This window comes from Phocoena sinus, chromosome 1, assembly GCF_008692025.1.
Source record: "Phocoena sinus isolate mPhoSin1 chromosome 1, mPhoSin1.pri, whole genome shotgun sequence".
NCBI lineage: Eukaryota > Metazoa > Chordata > Mammalia > Artiodactyla > Phocoenidae > Phocoena > Phocoena sinus.
Window position 1 is genome coordinate 142,075,574 of NC_045763.1, and position 20,038 is coordinate 142,095,611.

Below are 20,038 nucleotides of genomic sequence, written 5' to 3' on the forward strand. Positions count from 1 at the left end.
CTGCCTGCCTGCAATGGGCTATGGTAAATTGCTCTGGTTCCCAGAGGGACCCCACATGGCTTGTCAACCTCTCCCTGTAGGAGGGTTTGGTTTTAGACTGTTTTTTTTCCATAAAAGAAAAGCAGGGATGCGAGTCAAGTTGCAAAGACTCAGAAGCTGGCACAGATGGGATTTCTTAGCAATACTCTAAAAAGGCCAAAGGAAGTCAAGAGTGGAACATTCTCTCGCATTCTTTGTAAGATATTCTTTTATTTACTTATTTTTGTACATCAAATTCACCCTTTGCCCTTTAAACATCCGTTTAAAATTAAGAAAGCAATTTATTATTGAAGAATATGGTAGCCATACTGCCTTTTTTAAAAAAACATACTCTTTCACCTCTAGGCTTGAAACCTGAGCCTCAAAATGATCTGGAAGAAATAAGCAATTCTGCTTTCATTATTGGCATTACAATCGTGCTCTATTAAACAAAAAATTCTACTTTCTGTTCTCAGCAAAAGTATAGATCACCAAGATATATATTTTGTGCATTAGCCTTAATTCTTCTCTACCTTAGTTTTTTCTTTGCATCAACCTTCTCTCTTACTTCTACTTTACATTATATTTTTTATCATGTGTTTTTACCAAGCTGCTTTACATTTTCTAGAAGTAATCTATAAATAAAAGTGAATTTGTATTCTCTCTTTCATTCTTATGTGAAAGAATAACCAAGTTCTCTTTTTTCCTTTAGCATTCTTTACACCTTAGCAAATATTTTTTGAGCATCCACTGTGTCTGCCCTGTGGCAGGAACCATAGGTATACAGAATTATATCCCTTTTATCCCCAAAGTACTAGTAAAACAATTAGGCAGAAACACCATGTAATTGTGGAACAATTCAAATAACAGTCCCAGACAGTGGTGAAGTGAAGAAAGGAATGTCATGAACAACATTATCAAAATGACTTGCAACCAGATTGCATAGACAAATTTAGAAAGCTGTCTACATTTTTTTCTTCTCTACTTATGATATAAATTGGAAATAAGATGAAAGATTGAGAAATACTTTGGGGTATTTCCTATTAACAATCATTTTATTTTACTTGCTTCTATTTTTTTTAAACATGTTTATTGGAGTATAATTGCTTCACAATGCTGTGTTAGTTTCTGTTGTACAACAAAGTGAATCAGCCATATGCATACATATAACCCCATATCCCCTCCCTCTTGAACCTCCCTCCCACCCTCCCTATTCCACCCCTCTAGGCCATTGCAAAACAGCCAGCTGATCTCCCTGTGCTCTGCGGCTGCTTCCCACTAGCTAGCTATTTGACATTTGGTAGCGTATATATGTCCATGCCTCTCTCTCACTTCGCCCCAGCTTACCCTTCCCCTTCCCTGAGTCCTCAAGTCCACTCTCTATGTCTGCATCTTAGAAAATGGGCGGAAGACTTAAATAGACATTTCATCAAAGAAGGCATACAGATGGCCAAGAGGCACATGAAAAGATGCTCAACATCACTAATTATTAGAGAAATGCAAATCAAAACTACAATGAGGTATCACCTCACACCAGTCAGAATGGCCATCATCAAAAAATCTAGAAACAGTAAATGCTGGAGAGGGTGTGGTGTAAAGTGAACCCTCCTGCACTGTTGGTGGGGACATAAATTGTTACAGCCACTATGGAGAACAGTATGGAGGTTCCTTAAGAAACTAAAAATAGAACTACCATACAACCCAGCAACAACACTACTGGACATATACCCAGAAAAAAACATAATTCAAACAGAGTCATGTACCACAATGTTCATTACAGCACTATTTATAATAGCCAGGACATGGAAGCAACCTAAGTGTCCATCGACAGATGAATGGATAAAGAAGATGTGGCACATATATGCAATGGAATATTACTCAGCCATAAAAAGAAACTAAATTGAGTTATTTGTAGTGAGGTGGATGGACCTAGAATCTGTCATACAGAGTGAAGTAAGTCAGAAAGAGAAAAACAAATATCATATGCTAATGCATATATATGGAATTTAAAAAGACGCCAACATCCTCTTTTATATTTAGCTGGGGATGGTATTTTTTGACGAGTTACTCAGTTCTCCTGGGTCCCTCCCATGTACACATGTTATTAAACTTTTGTTTTACTTTCTCCTGTTAATTTATCTCATGTTAATTAATTCTTAGACCAGTCAGAGAAACCTAGAGGTTCTTCCTCCCTAACATCTTCCACGTAGAAAGAACATCTGAGTGGAGACTAAAAAGGTTAGAATTTCTAACCATATTTCTTTGAATCCCCTCAGATTGTCATTTCTTTCATTACAACCAGTTGCCTCCTTGAATCTCTGTCCAACTCAGCGGTCATGGGGAAAGTTAGAAAGATCTTTTTTTTACCCGCTCTGAGAAGGAAAACAACATGTACAAAGAAAACTGGAATTGAGAAAGAGCATGGATAAATGAAGAAACTATAAAATGTTCAGTATGGTCCATGTAGAATGATGCGGGGAGTGGACAGAGGTCAGACTGGAAGGTACACAAAAGCCAGCACATGAAGGACTCATATCCTATACTGAGTTTTTGTACATTATCCTGAGGACAAAGAGGCATGGTTCTGTTTTTGGAACCTCTGTCAGAGGGTCCTTCTGACTATACTGTCCCAAAGAAAACAGAGATCATCCCAACTTGCTGGGTCCTATGGAAAGCTCTGTTGATTACATGATATACTCAAAGATGGAGACCAAAGGAGATTGTCTTTGGGAAGATTTTTCCTGCTTAGAACACTAGTATCCAACTCTGTCCCCAGGCTTCTTTCCCTTCCTGGTAGAAACTGGCTTTGCCTCTGAATCCAGGGATTTATGGCAAGTAAATATCCTCCATATCCTCACGGAAATAATGGTGATTAATACTTTTTTTTTTTTTTTTTTTCTGTATGCGGGCCTCTCACTGTTGTGGCCTCTCCCATTGCGGAGCACAGGCTCTGGATGCACAGGCTCAGCGGCCATGGCTCACGGGCCTAGCCACTCCGTGGCATGTGGGATCCTCCCGGACCGGAGCACGAACCCGTGTCCCCTGCATCGGCAGGCGGACTCTCAACCACTGCGCCACCAGGGAAGCCCCAATACTTTTTAAAAAAATGTAATGGGATTTCTGGTTTCGAGGTCTGTGTGTAAGGAGCTTTGAGTCACCCTAACAAGTAAAAACTAAAGAGACTGAAAAATCAACAACTCTTCTTAGATCCATAAGGGAAGTGAGGCCACAGGGCAAAGGCTACCCCTAAATTTGGGGAACACAGAGAATCACAACTTACCAGAGCAGAAAGCTGCAAACTGAAACCTCCGTGGGAAGAAATACCTTGCTAGGAAAACCAGAGCAGTAATTGATAAATTGCTGGAGGCAATCTGTTAGATTTGACAAGCCTGAGAGTGAAAAACTCCAGGGGGATCCAATTATAGGGGACCACAACCACATTCTGGGGACTCTCACCTTCAGGAGCTTGACCAGGTCCTCACAGTGTGTACTGGAGGAAAATATCCTCTTGCTTCCAGCAGTGGGAAGGGAAAAGGAACCATTTTGAAAAACACTAGCGCACTCTAGTTCTTCTTAACAAGGTCTGCCCTTAGGAGAAACTAATTAACCACATTTAACCAGCTGGGGTTTATCAGAGGCTAATTGAGCCAGGGGAAGGGAAATACCCAACTCCAACCCACTCTAGCCTTCCAGTTTCACATAAATGTAGGGGAGGGGAGGTGATGGAGGGTGCAGGAGAGGAGATGAATCAGAGTAACACTTGTGAAGTTCACAGTCAAGAGTTGTAGGCTCACTGAAACACTGAGACCTAATCATAGGACTACAGAATGCTCCCCCTGCCCATCACCATCACATTAGTAAAGGCTTATTTACAGCAGTTTCTTTTACCAAGTACATCATGTCTGGGTATAAGCAAAAATTGCAAGATATAGTAAAAAAGCAAAAAACAATTTGAAGATACAGAGCAAGCAGAACCAGATATGATTGGAATATCAGACCAGGGATATAAGACAGCTATGATTAATATACTAAGTTCATAAAGCAGGCAGCAGGGAAAAATAGATGTGCAATCTAGGCAGAGAAAAGGAAATCCTAAGAAAGAACCAAAAAGAAGTGTTAGAGATTTAAAAATACTGTAACAAACATGAAGAATGCCTTTGATGGGCTTATTAGTAGCCTGGATATGGCTAAAGAAAGAATCTCTGAGCTCAAGGCTGTATCAGTGGTATCCTCAAAAACCGAAAAGGAAAAAGAATAAAGACTGAGAAAAACAGAATAGGACTATAAAATAACTACAAAAGATGTAACATATATATAGTGGGAGGAGGAGAAGAAAGAGAGAAAGGAACAGAAGAAAAATTTGAAACAATAGTGACTGAGAATGTTGTTGAACCCAACTTTGTGTGCCTGATACACAGTGAGGCCAAACAAACCGAAATGTCAGAGTTTGGAGCAGAAAAAGGTTTATCGCGAGGGCCAAGCAAGAAGCACGAGCGACTCATGCTCAAAAAAAGCCCAAACTCTCTGATGGGTTTGAGGGAAGAATTTTTAAAGGCAAATTTGGGGGTAGGGCTGCAGGTGTGTGACTTTCTTCTGATTGATTGGTGGTGAGGTAACAGGGTGGTGTCCCAGGAATCTCAATCAGCAGCCTTTTGGTTCCAACCAGTCTGGAGTCCATGTGCCTATGCTCAGCCTGAAGTTACCATCCTCCACCTGGGTGGGGGCCCCAGCACCTGTAGAAGAACTCTGAGATATATATCAGATGACTATGCACACCCCTGAGGAGGAATCGGGGTGCTGCCCCATCTCTGCCCTGCTGTTTCTTGACTACCTTCCCTTTGTTTCTATATCCCAGTCACTTCCCTAATTAGTACTTGTTTGAATCTGCTCTTTGAAACCCAGAAAAGGTCTAGGAGGATGAAGCTGTTTTCCTACAAACAGCAGGGTATGCAGAAAGGCTTTTGTGTCTAGAAGGACCCCACAGGTCTGCTCAGTTTCAGGAATTTTTGCAACTTAATTTCAGACACCAAACTGAAGATTCAGAAAGCTCATAGAATGCCAAGCAGGATAAGTAGCCCCACTAACTACTCCTAGGCATATTGTTGTTTTTTTTTTTAATCCTGAAAGAAGCAGGGCAGGTGGAGAAACCTTACTATAGATGAAAAAAGATAAGAATTATAGCTGACTCCTCCTCAGAAACCATCCAAACAACATAGCAGAGTGTTTTAAAGTGTCAAGAGGAAAAAAATGTAATGCACTGTGGAATGGTGTAATTTTTTTTTTCAACATCTTTATTGGAGTATAATTGCTTTACAATGGTGTGTTAGTTTCTGCTTTATAACAAAGTGAATCAGCCTAAGTGTCCATCAACAGAGGAATGGATAAAGAAGATGTGGCACATATATACAATGGAATATTACTCAGCCATAAAAGGAAACGAAATTGAGTAATTTGTAATGAGGTGGATGGACCTAGAGTCTGTCACACAGAGTGAGGTAAGTCAGAAAGAGAAAAACAAATACCGTATGCTAACGCATATATATATGGAATCTAAAAAAAAAAAAAAAAAAAAAAAACAGTTAGGAATGGTGTAATTTAAATGGCTCACCACAATATTTTGAGGTTTCCAAACTGGAGAAGTTCAAGATTGATGTGAGGGGCCAAGCTGGAAAGGCCTGACACGCCTCACAATTTGACACAAGGGATTTTCCATTCGGTCTCTTTTTATCAGTTGCCAGGGGCACTTCATAAAATTACTCACCAGATATGGGAAGGTCTTTCAGTTTCATCTGACAGGTGTGTTCTACTTCACCGGAAGAACAATCAGTTTACGTTTTACTAGTTTTTTAAGATTTCTGTATTAGTCAGCCTATGCTAAGTGCTATACAGCAAACAAAACAAAAACCCAACCTCCCAAGTCTCTGTAACACAATTAAGTTTATTTCTTCTTCATGGCACAATCTAATGTAGGCAATAGGAGAGGGGGTCCTCCAATCCATAGTCGTCATTCAAGGATCCGGGCTTCTTCCACATGGTAGCTTGCCATCATCGAGAGCCTTGGAGTCTTCAGCGTTGGGCCAAGTGAAAGATATATTTCACTTCTGCCCGTGATCCATTACAGCCACGTGGCTCCACCTAACTGTAAATGATGCAGATAAATAAGTGCAATCCAGCTCTGTGCCCAGTTTCTCTTCCTTAATTTCCATGTGAAGACTAAAATTAACTGGCTCTATATTTCTGATTTATTCCAGTATGTTTTTTGTGACAGTCGTTGCCATAGTTTTCCCTTCCTAGCTCTGGTTGTAGGCGGTCATTTGGATATTAACTGGATATCGTCATGACTTTTAGATACATATCATAAGCAACTGAATATATTTGCTTTCTCATAAATTGTTTATTCATATTAATTTCATATGGAGACAAGAAAATGAGTGGTATTTACAAAACCTATTTTAACGTATCTCCTATGTCTTTTAAAAAATTTTGTAGCAGAGAATTCACTGAAGCAGTGGAATTACATGCTACTTTACAGAAACAATTATGTGACTCAAGAGACTCTTGTTATAATAAGCCATAAACTTAGCCTTAAACTTTCTAGTTATCAGTATGAATAGTAAAGGGTTATTTGATCTTACACGGATCCTAATAATTTATCGTCATAATCATTTCATAAAATATTTTGGAATGTAGGCAGAATGGAGAAGAGAACCAGTGAGTTGATAGGAGATACTGAACACAAATCCCTTTTTGACTTCCTGTGAATTTGTCATGGAAGTTCACAAATTTATAAAAATGCTCTATGCATAGATTGTATTTTTTGTGAATAAAACATTGAAAGAATAGAGCTTCATATTTGACCCAGGCAGTTGATGGGGGTTTGGGGTTTGGATGGGGTTCAAGAATAGGGAGAGTCTAGATGAGATTCTGTGACAAAACTGTACAATGTACCCATGAACTCCTCTGATTCCAGCCTATATTTTTCCTTCTCTACTGTAAACCCACTTTCTATCGGAAAATCCCATACTTTTTCATAGGATAATCTGTTACATCTCAGAGACAGCCTTTTTTACCATGGAATTTGGTATCACATCAAGTAATTCTTAAAACTCATGAAATAAAAACAGCAGTGATATTGAAAGGTAACTTTCATTGAGTGTTCACTATGTAGTTAGTATTATTCTAAGTGCTTTATATGCATTAACTCATGTGGAGCATTACAACCTCCCTCCAAATTAGGCAGCATTGTCACCCAAGTTTACACAGCTAGTGATTGGTAGAGCCTAGATTTGAGTTACATTTTTATAGGAATTTTCATATAGTATTCTCCTATCAACAGGGGCAGTTTTCAACAGCTTTTCAAAAGTTTTTGAAGCTCAACAATTAGATTATGAGTTCATGTTTCCCTGTTAGTTCACAGTATAGCAGAATACCTTTTTAAAGCTTATGTGGAACAAAACAAATATCTATTGTATTTCATCTTGCGTTAATATTTTCTTTATTCTATTTTTGCTAAATATGCTTACATATTAGGTACCACGTAGTATACTTACATTTATTTAAATTTATAAAGTTTTCTATTATATCTGGATTTGCCTCCAAACTTTATATTCCTGTGCCTTGTTTTATGATTATATAAGTTAACAGCCCTAATAATCAGAAACCTACTCAAGTGGGCTCCTAGCTCTCTGCTTAATGATAAATTTGTTAGAAGCTAGACATGGTTCCTTTTCCCAAAGTTTAAAATCAAGGTGTAGGGAATTCCCTGGCAGTTCAGTGGTTTGGACTCCACTCTTTCACTTCTGAGGGTTCAATCCCTGGTCAGGGAACTAAGACCCTGCAGGTTGCACAGCGTGGCCAAAAAAAAAAAAAAAAATCAAGGTATGAAGCTTTGCTTATTAAATCACTCAAAGCAGCTTTGATAAAGCTTGACACTGTAATTGCAGTTATGAGTTTCCATTCTTTTTAGAAAAGTACAGTTTTCTTTAATTAAACATTTGTTAATGTCTAAAAACAAGTCAAGGGAAAGTATGAAAAAAATATCCAGGTCACATATAAGAGAGAAAATAGTCCCAGTCCTAAACTGGGGCAGATTTTATTGATATATCTGATGTAATTAGCTGCTCCTTCTGAGAAGAAATTAGAATTCTACTTGGTAGATTTTAATGAGTTTAAAAGCAGCTTCTGTGAACTCCACCCTTTGTCTCTCAGCCCTGGGAGAAACTCTCAAAGAGTCAAATGATCTTAGACTTATAGACCTTCATTTTCTTATCTAAGTATAAGAGTTTAAGCTCTCTACTTGACTATTAAATGTCTCTACCAGGCGAGAAATCATTCACTTGGTTTTCTCAGAGAACTTTTCCCTCGTAGCAGGCTTCCAATAAAATTGTGACTCCTTATAATGATTTCATCTGAGAAATTTCTTTACAGATACTTTTCAAGGGATTTTGTGATTTTTTAAAAAATTCAAATTCAGCTGAGAGAGGTATAACACTTAAACCTTCATCAGCTTCATTGTTGAATTTATTCATTTCCTTTCCAAAGGCTTGCTTTTGATAGGATGCTTTGATAGAAAGCCATAGCCTCAGGACATTGATGCCTGAGGGGAGGAGAGGGGGGCAACTCTTAATGGGAGAAAAGATTAGATTCAAAAGTTAGCATAATTATAACAGGGAACAGCCAAATCTGACTCCATGTTGCATCTGTTTCTGTGACTTTTGCTTCCCCTTGCTTTTGTTCACTAAAAGGATACTGTCTATACGTAATGGCCTGCATCGGGGAACCCTGCCCCTCTGCCTGAATGTTAAACCAAAGTGCTTTTGTTCAGGGAAACATCCGGACCCTGTCCATCTGTGGATGGCTGCAAGAAAGAAGAAATTTACACATCCCCTCCCCGAGGCTGGCCATTCCAGGGGATATTTGCAAAATTTATGGCCTTTTTACTTTACTTCCTCACCGCCTCCCCGTCTCTGTGTTATAAAAGAAACTGGCACCCAAACCCCGATAAGATGGTTTTTCGGAGACACTAGTCTGCCATCTTCTCAGTCAGCTGGCTTTCCCAATAAAGTCATATTCCTTGCCTCAGCACCTCATCTCCGATTCATTGGCCTGTCGTGGGGTGAGCAGAGTGAGGATGCACTCAGTAACATAATTAGAAAGCCAAGAGAGACCCAGGACGCAAACTGATGTGTGGGATAAAACAGTTGCTCTCCAGCTCTCTGACTCTAAGCTCTAAAAGCCAAGGATGAGATAGTATATTGTCTCTGCATTTTATAGAAGGCTACTTATTTATTTATTTTTGCGGTACGCGGGCCTCTCACTGTTGCGGCCTCTCCCGTTGCGGAGCACAGCTTCCGGACGCGCAGGCTCAGCGGCCATGGCTCACGGGCCCAGCCACTCCGCGGCACGTGGGATCTTCCCGGACCGGGGCACGAAGCCGTGTCCCCTGCATCGGCAGGCAGACTTTCAACCACTGCGCCACTAGGGAAGCCCGAAGGCTACTTATTTAATGCAACTTAACTTTTGGGGGGAAAAAATGTAAATTTCTCTGTGCATCAGTTATTTCAGGATATTTGCTAATTCCCTATGGACCGTACAAGGACTGACTAGGAAGAATGATTTTACTCTAACATCTGCTCTCTAAATGGAATAGACTTGCCTCAGCTTATCTTGATGTGAACTATAAAATTTACATTTTTGAAAATACATAGATTTAAAAAAATATAACTCATCAATGTTATAAAAAGTTCTCTCTTTATATATTTTTCATTAGATGACTTTTAGTGGTACCACACCTCTTGTACCACCTCAGGAACCCTGCCCCTCTGCCTGAATGTTAAACCAAAGTGCCTTTGCTCAAACACTCAACTCCAGCACATCTGGATTTTTCTGTTGCTGAGCATTCACCGCACCTGCAATAATTCTGTCGCTGTTGTTGTTGCCATTATGAATAATGGAAAATTTATAAATTAAAACATGATATTTTGAGGCATTAGCCTCACAAAGTATCAAGGAGAGAAAAAAGGTACCACTCCTGACTTCCCAGTTCTCCAAACAGCACTTTTGTCTGTTGAGGAAGGCTGTAAGTAATAAGTATTCCCAGGCATCTGGTCGGGTGTCCACCCGATGGCACTCCACCTCATCAGGCCTCAGTGTGTCCTCCTCACCTCCTTTCCTTGGTCAGCTCTGTCCCATGCTTATCCGCTACCACATCTAAAATATCCCCTGACTGCTGTTGTTCCTGGATGTTCAGAGGGGCTGGGTTGTCAACCCACCTCCAACCTGCACCCTGGAGAGCAATTATCTTCCCAGATCCAAGTCTCAAGTAATGACTCATTCTTTCCTTCTTTAACCCCCCTCACCGATCATTCCTTTTTATTATGTTCTACAATTCTCTGCTGATACTTCTTCACTAACACTAGCAGCTCTGAAATTGACTGCTTTTAGGGAAAATACACTTTTCTACTGAGATTTTTCTAAAGATTTTTCCTATATAACTTTTATACTCCCCCTTCCTTTAGTTTTCATGAGATTCAGTCAATAACCCCACATATGCCGGTCAGTCTGTCTGACTCCTAGGGTGAACACATTGGTTGTCATTCAGCAACAGTTGAAAATAATTAGCACTAGCAGCTTCCAAAGAGAAATCTTCTGAAGGAGTGAATGGTTGCGAGCGTTGCCAATGGCAGGAAGCTTGGACTAGCGATTAGGTCACTCCCATTGAGTCTTTGATTCATAGGTTTGCTTCCTGTAATTATTGTTGAACCCAAGTTTCCTTGATGCAATGAAAGAGAAAAGGATGATCAGGTGAAATTCCAAGAGCAAAGGGAGAGAAATAGCAGCTCAAACCAGAAGATATAATGTGACCCATTACCCAAAAGTTGCTGTAGTTTGTTGACTAATTTCCCATTATCCTGTCAGTGAGTCACTCTGGCTGTCAGACTTCATTCCGGTTTATAACAGTACATCACTTATAAGAATTACCATCAAAGAAGAAGGAACTGGCCATAATCCATGAGCAAAGAGCAAAGAGCTACTCTTACCTTTTCCGTTCTATATTTGAAAACTTTCACTTGTTTTTTTTTTTTTTTTATTTTTTTTTATTTTTATTTTGCGGTACATGGGCCTCTCACTGTTGTGGCCTCTCCCGTTGTGGAGCACAGGCTCCGGATGCGCAGGCTCAGCGGCCATGGCTCACGGGCCTTAGCCGCTCCGCGGCATGTGGGATCTTCCCGGACCGGGGCACGAACCCGTGTCCCCTGCATCGGCAGGCAGACTCAACCACTGCGCCACCAGGGAAGCCCCTTTCACTTGTTTTTGAAATGTTTTCTTTATATCATGATGCACTATTGTTCAATGATAAAATATAAACAAAAAACCACACTGTTACCTTTCCTGTCCTAGACACCTCAGCACAGGACTCTGGAATTGCCACATGAAACAGACCAAGAATTAGCCCCACCAGGACTCTGTGTCTGACAGAGGCCCCAGGGAAGATGGCAGGGATCTGCCCCACTGTGCTCCATGTCTGTCTTCAGGTCAGGTATGTTCTCCCAAACACTTTGATTAGCTCTAACTATTCCTTAATTCATTGGAGCTATTCGTGCTGTCAACCCATACCCCTCCTCATGACTCTCGGCCTCTGAAGCCTCTGAAAGCAGCTCTGATGAGGAGGTGCCTTTTCCTAATATTTTACGTATTAGACATCATCTCATGTTTTCAGTTTTTTTAGAGGTCAAGTATGAGAGTAGTCCACATGTAGCTTCTGGTTTTACCCAGTGCCAACCATGACTATGGTCAACAAATCCACTGACATCAAAAGTTTCTGTGAACATTGTGGGATTTGTTAAAGATTGTTTAAGGAACAGGGAAAGGAGGAGTGACACTGCACACCACACAGCACATGACAATAAATCTTCATTAGTTGGTTGCTGTTCTTTTAAATTTCCCATTGGAGATACTTTCCTCTCTTTCCCTTTTCCCTCCAACCCAGCACTCACTCCCTCTGCTTCCTTCTACCTTTCTTTACTATGCAGAGTGCCTGGGTGCTGGCCAGGTTTTACTTTGCTAAAGGTTTATTAAAATCTTATTTTGGGACTTCCCTCGTACTCTAGTGGCTAAGACTATGTTCTCCCAATGCAGGGGGTCTGGGTTCAATCCCTGGTCAGGGAACTAGATCCCACATGCCGCAACTAAAGACCTTGCATGCCGCAATGAAGATCCCATGTGCCGCAACTAAGACCTGGCGCAGCCTAAATAAATAAATATTTTCTTATTTCAACCAAACAGTCTCTCTCAGGAAAGCAACATCGGAATGCAATTTAAGTTGTTGTTTTAAAATGTAATTTTCCAGATCATTGCATTACACAATCTGTAGTTTCTTGACTTTCCCGTGTCAAACTAATTTTTTAGATCCAAAAACAGAGCCACAAAATAGTTCAATTGGTTTCTCAAAAGTTTTAAACAATCCCAATTTTAGTTTTACTGGCATTCAGATAAATTTTTCTGCTTTTTCCCCCGCTGGTATTCCTACCTGCCTTCTACTATATCAGGATAGATGGTTCTGTGCAAGACTGTGTCAACCATTTACGTCTAAGTTTATCTTTTTTGGCTTTTTACTTCTTTTCTCCTTAAGTCTCCCACATTCCTTTTCTACAGGAAGCATGGAAGAGATAAAAGGTGACGGGAAAGATAGTAGTTTTTGGCTGCTCGCCTCAACTTTGACCTTCAGCATTCATCAGCTAACTTTCATGTCTAGCCATATACTTTAAGATGAGAAAAAAAAAGGAAAGAAAGGAAAAGAACCAAAGGAGAGAGCAGTTTCTGTTTTCAATGCTGTGGAGGGCTGATTGTTAAGTTTTCTGAGTTCTGGGGGCATTCAATGGAAGTTTCCTTCAGAAGTCACTTGATTCCCAGCACTGTTCCTTACCTTACTGGGTCACATCCATCATTTGTCTCATTTCTTCAAATGCATGCTGTCATACGGAAGAATAAACAGGAGTGTATCTAAGTACCAACTCATTTGCCTTGTTGGGATGGGAAAAAAGAATTTTTAAAATGCCTGTTATACTGATGATACTTCTACAGTTTCACGAAACTCAACTTGATATTTCATTAAACACATCTTATGTGCAACTCCTTTGCTGGTGCTGGGGATACAAATGTGTATGAGACAATTTCCTTTCTTTGATGAATTTATAATAGATGCAAGATAATTTGACAATAGTTATCAAGAGTCATAAAGATGTTACTACTCCCAACAATTTATTTTAAAAGTAAGATTCAATATAAACGACATGAAAAAAGGAGTTTATTGCAGCATGAATCATAACCAAAGGGATTGGAAACAACTTGTATAGAGGTCAGTAACAAAGTATAGTTAAGTAAAGATTAAAATAAAATATTGTCATTTAAAATAATAATTGTGAACATGAAATAGGAAGATTAACCATAAGGATATACCACTGATATTAACTAAGTTCAATTTCATTATGGAGGCATGCTCAATTTCATTTTTATAGTTAATCAGACAGATTTAAGCATAAATACACCCTAAGAAGTATGGTATCATTATATAGGGTCAGAGAGTTTATAGAAATTAGGACAAGGAGAGGCTATCTCTTTTAAACAGACTAGAATTGTACACTGGCCACTGAGAGAGGAGACTCCATAATATATTACAAAAAAGTTTTGGGGGAACAGTTAACTATAGGCTGCATGATATAAAATTTTTCTTTGGGATCCAAAGTTTAAGTTTACGCAGCTGAAGCTTGTTTCTATGACTGCTTCTAACCTCCAAAAATACAAAAACATTCAAGTTATCTATATAGAGCCCCCAAGTTGTCTTTAATAGAAGAAAAAAGCTAAATATACATTTTTATTACAAAATAGCCTAAAAAAGTACCTGGAGTATTATAGAAGAATTAACATGACAATTATGAAGAAAATATAAATGTGTTTGCTAATTCAATAAGTTAAAACATAAGAATAAAAATTATTATTGACTTTGGGCTTCCCTGGTGGCTCAGTGGTTGAGAGTCTGCCTGCCAATGCAGGGGACACTGGTTCGTGCCCTGGTGCGGGAAGATCCCACATGTCGCAGAGCGGCTGGGCCCGTGAGCCATGGACACTGAGCCTGCGGGTCTGGAGCCTGTGCTCCGCAACGGGAGAGGCCACAACAGTGAGAGGCCTGCATACAGCAATAACAACAACAACAACAAAATTATTATTGATTTTGAATACATTTTTAAAATTTTAATTGCGAAGGGACAAATTCTTGAAGAGCATATGTAAGCATGTAAATAGTCGTATTATGGGTGGTAAAATTGTACGTGAATGTTTTTTCTTTTATTAATTAAAATATTTTTAATTAAATAAAACAGTAAATCAAAAGCTGAGACTTAGTTGTCATTTTCTACTGAATTCATCACCTATGATGTCATCTATGATGACAGCCCATCTATGAAGGAGGAAGCCACATCTATCTTTGTTTTGTTTTTGTTTTTGTTTTTGTTTTTTTGCGGTACGCGGGCCTCTCACTGTTGTGGCCTCTCCCGTTGCGGAGCACAGGCTCCGGACGCGCAGGCTCAGTGGCCATGGTTCACGGGCCCAGCCACTCCGCGGCACGTGGGATCTTCCTGGACTGGGGCACGAACCCACGTCCCGTGCCCCGGCAGGTGGACTCTCAACCACTGCGCCACCAGGGAAGCCCCTGGGAAGCCCCCACATCTATCTTTTAAACTGGAATAATTTTTTAAAGACCCAAAGCTTCTTTGGGTCCTTACAGTGGTTCAGTGTTAGAACTTGGAATGTAATATGAAAAGAAGTCTACTTCTATAATTTTTAGACAATTGTAGGCTGGAATCCTGATCCTTCCAATCACAGGAAAAGCTACTGAAATGCTAGTACTTGATTTCCTTACTTGTAAAGAGAATAATAAAACCTACTTTTTTATTTGTCTTGTGTTTTTGTTTATGTTTGTTTTGCTTTAAGAAGAATCAGTGCCTGATATCTATTTGGTACTCAGTAAACGTGGATGGGAGTTGGTGGGAGTGTCGGCCAAAGCCTGACCCCACTCTGGAGGACATTGACCTCGAGTTCACCTCCATAAAGGGCACAGCTCCTCATGATACTACTTCAGGGAGGGCTTGAGGGAACAAAAAGATCTGGCCTTCACCAACACCCCTGCCATAAATGTTTCCTTTGCGGAAAGAGCAGAGTACGAATAGAAGGATAAATAAATAATCATTCTTCTCCTCTCCCTCTCCATCCCTTCATCCTTGCAGACTAGTTGACACATACAAAGAAGCCAAGATTCTCCCTCTCCATCCCTTCATCCTTGCAGACTAGTTGACACATACAAAGAAGCCAAGACTCTCCTTCCCAGTCCAAGGGAGAGGTAGGACAGGTGCTAATATTAGCTGTAACATTTATTCATAAATTCATTCAACCATCTATGGAGCCACCAGAGACGTAAAGGTCCTCTGGTGCTGGGTTTCATAAGGGATCAGCAAAAAGGGTCAAGAGAGAAAAAATGTTGAGCTTTATTTTAAGCTTCTGATTGTGTTTTCCATATCAAGCTTAATAAAAGCTTGATTGGGGCAATTCATTGCAAATGTCCTGCTTCTTAATTCTTTTGACAGAAACTAGCTACCATGGCAGACAAAGGGATTTTACAAGGATTATTATGCAATGTTGTACAAACAGCCAAAACTGCATTATGCTCAGTATCTTTGAAGAGCCTGGCGTTCCTGCTTTGGAATGACTCAATGTAATGTCCTCCACGGTGTCTCTTGGGGGACTTACCTCCTGTCCCACGTATTTGTGGTCCTTCATCCACACCCAAACTTTGCTCCCACTCTCTGAATTTCCCAATCTCAAGTATTTGTCACACTGAGTTATTAAAGCACTCTGATTCACTTTCACTCACTTAAATAGTTATGTGGAAATTACTCATGTTGTTGGCTCCTGGAAAATAAATTTGTAATGATTTTTTCTGAGCTGTCATATAATATGCTTCCTTGACATCTGGAATCCAAGTGCGGTGGAGTGGAGTGATAACAATGCTATAGTGGTAACAGTTAGAAAACAGAGATATGATGGCAAAGGAGCCATTTGAAGAAAGACAATAAACTTGAGTTAAACTTAACAAGCAGATATAGAGTATCAGTCAGGTACAAAAAGAATCTACACTAGCTGTGGAAAAGGCTACAAAATGAGCAAGATGTAATCACTCTGGAACCTTCAGAAGCTTATGACTTAGTGGGAAAATGGATATTGACACGTATGAAATGCCTTATAGATTACAAATAAAGCTATATAGGAGTGCAAAGTAAGCAGTTATTAACCCTGGATATGACAGCATATGGGCCATGGAGTTCGTTAACATCTTGGGCTTTGTAGCCAGACAGGCCTGGGTTAAAATATTAACTTTACCATGTACTGGCTTTGTAGTTTTTCCATCTTAAGCAAATTACTTAATCTTCTGTGTCTCAACTATCTCAAAGATAAAATGGGTTTAATTATAATAATTATCAGATCACTGGGAAGCTCAATTAAGCCATGCATATGTGCCATGTAGCCTCCTGTGAGAAGGGGGAAAAGAGGACTTTTAGGTCAAGCAATTTCCTGTTAGGAAAGCAGAGTGGAAGTTGTACATATCCATCTACTGACATTTCACTGGAGAAAATGTAGTCACCTGGTCACACAAAACTGAAGGGGGAGCTGGGCAATGGAATCTCTAGTTGGACAGCTAGAAAAAGGTAGAAAAGATCCGGAGCAATTATCAGATGGCCACGATCTCCAAAAGCAAATGCAATAATTCTTATCTAATGGTCAGACTTTTGATCCACATCCAGAAAAAAAGCCGCAGCTCTGTGAATGAAAATGCCATGAACAGAGCAGACAGAGCAGACGAGAACCAAATCCTCATCTCTATTCCATAGGAGAGGAGAGATGTTGCACTTCTAGAGTACGCTAATTTGACATTGTGAGCGAAATTAGGGCAATAGAGAGGAAGCTTGCATCTGTGGTTTTCCCCTGGTAGCCTTCAGTTTTTCCTAGGCTGCTGTTGGAAGAAAATGAAACATATCAAAAGCGTGGAAAGGCCGAGAGAAGCCAATTGGTACAGACACGCTGGCTACAGGGCAAAGTGACAGCTAACAGCAGGGAGGGAGACAGGGCACGCCAAGCAGAAGGGTACGTGGGTCTGGGATAATTTAATACAGTGAAAGTATCCCTAAACACACTTGAATGTTCTCTGAAAGCATCGCTGTGTTGCTGCCAAGCACAGAAACTGATGTTCATGAGGGTGAACTGGATGAAGAACATCCCTAGAAGACGGGTATAGGATCCAATATTATTTACATTTTCTCCACCTCTCTTTATCCTCCTCCCTATCTCTCCTGCACCAAAAACCAATCCTGAGATAATTTTTATCCCAATTAAATGAGATTTAAGCAAACATTAAGAAAATACATTTAATGAATAAAGAAATCTCAAAGGTGGAACCTGTAATCTAATGGAACAATTTCTATGTGGCCAGCAAGGAAGGTTAAATGGCCCAATATTCACAGAATCAAGCATTTAGTACAATTCATAAAGATATATTTAGTAGATAAAATTTAAATGCTGCCATGCTTTAAAGGCAAACTTCACTCACCCAGATAGCCTCATTACCCAATAGAATTATGCAAATCAGGTTAAACCTCATGAACTTAATATTTAATAAAGTCTCTCATTTTTTTCATACTTCAGTATGCAGAGAAAACACATTTGATGACAATGAGAATGTCTCAGTGGATATGTTTAAAATTATTATTGGTCATAATTGTGTGTGTGGGTATTGTTTTACTTGTCAGTTTTCCAAGCCTAGAAGGTGAACTTAACAAGAGTTACTAGAGCAGATTTTTCAATCATTTTAAAAATGTCACTTGCCGTCATTCTAATGAATTTGTCCAAAGAAGGAAAATGATATTATAGATAGCTCTAAAAATAATAATCAGAAATCAATTTATGTTTTAAGAATATGTGTCTGTGTGTATATCTGTATCTGATATTCTTGGTATTCCCAGCATTTCAAACAAATCATAAGAAAACACTGTCTGACTTGAACAAATTACTAAGCTTCTAGCGTCCCCTTCTGGACCTCAGGAAAGCTAAGAATTAAGAGAATTCAATTCCATCCAACAGGATCTTCTGTACATCTACTAAGTATTGATTAGTGATTTTAAGTAAGATAACTCATACTCTTTAGCCGGCTTCACCCCCAAATGGAGAGCCTGCCATAAAGATACAGAGCAAGAAGTCATCTGGGTCTCACGAACAAGGAGCAACCAAGACCTAGAAATCTCTCAGAACACTCTGCCTCTCTCTGCGTGACTGCTTCGTTTATTTGCATGTCTTTATTCTGAAGGACTTTCTCTACTTCTTTCGACCATAGACAAACTGGTAATCTCTGGATTGCAATTTCAAATTTCCAGGACAGGGAAACATATTAGCCTAGTTTATTTCAGGTTTCTACTGCCAACCCTGCCAGCTGAGGCTGATGTGGCAAGATCACATATACGAAAGCAGCTAAAAGGGAAATAACCCTAAAGTTAGGGAGGTAGTTCCCAGAGAAAGGAGATTATTTAGAGGTGATCAGATAGTCTCTAAATTGTCCTTATACATTATATACTTAGCCTGGAATAAGAATTTTGGGAACAAAAGAGATGTTTATATTATAATCCCTGTCTTTACAAAGGTTACAATCTCATAAACCCACATGTAATCATGAAGGAGTAAAATTTAGTACTGTGTTTAAGTACTGAATTGATGGCTTTGATCGAAAGGGAGCTGAATATAGTGGAAACATGATGAAACCTCCTTTATGTATCCTTAGATGGGTCACAGATTCTTGATTTGTGGCTCTTCATCTTATCTGTAAAATATGGATGATTACATTTAACTTAAAGGCATTTTTTTGGTGATAATTAAGTGCAGCACATAGTAAACAGCAGAATCCAGGTTAAACCAGTTTGGTTCAACAAGCTTGTATTAAACACATCCTTGGTGAAGCACTGGACTAGATCCTGGCAAAAGAATTAAACATAGGTGTTTGTTGTCCTTGGGAAATTCACAGACTGTTGGAGGAGGGGTGGGGGGGTGGAGAGGAAAGAGATGAACAGTTAATTCAATGATTCTGTATGTGCTTTGGATTGATCTGACAAGTTTTTTGGGGGTGCTAGGACATAAACTGGGTCTTATGGAGGTAGATAGGACTTGAACAGGAACGCTGCATATCAAACTGGGTAAAACTTTGAGCTAGTTGACCCAGCCCGGCAAGGTTGACAGTTCACATTTTCTCTGTGGCAAGGAAGTTAATTAGTAAGTAAAAAGACCTTTTCCAAACAATGTTGGGCTTAAATAAAGGGGCTAAGGGAGATATCAATGCAATTTTTAAGCAGGTTTTTACATAGTAAAGGAAGTTATAAAAGCCACAGTGTACATCATCTACCAATAGGTAGAATCGAAAGCATATTTTTTGCGCTCGGTGAAAATGAAAATACTCAAGAAACGTACATTAGAATTAATAGTATAAGTTCAGAAAATTTATGCCACAAACTGACACTAGATAAATTTCAAAATCACTCTTTGCTGGATTAACTGGGGGAAAAAAAAAAGAAAGAAAGAAATGACACGAGCATTTGACTATTTTAAAGTTGCTGCACTAGTCAAAGCCTGCCAGAGCAATTTACCATCTCAGAACAATTTGTTCACTTCACTTAGAAATTAGAAGTGTGTTTGGGCCAATAAATCTAAATTTATTTGTAGTAGTCATTTTTCTTAATGGAAGTGTTTTTCAGATGTTGCCTAAGTCTAGTCGTCTGGGACCTCTTCCAATAAATGAGGAAAGTTTGATTTCATAGGTTGTCACTGTTGATTTTGTCTAACCTTTGGACTAATTGGTTCATCCCAATGTATTTGCCCTGGTATATAAGACTTCCAGGACATTGGAGAAATTCATCTCTCCTTTTACGGGTAA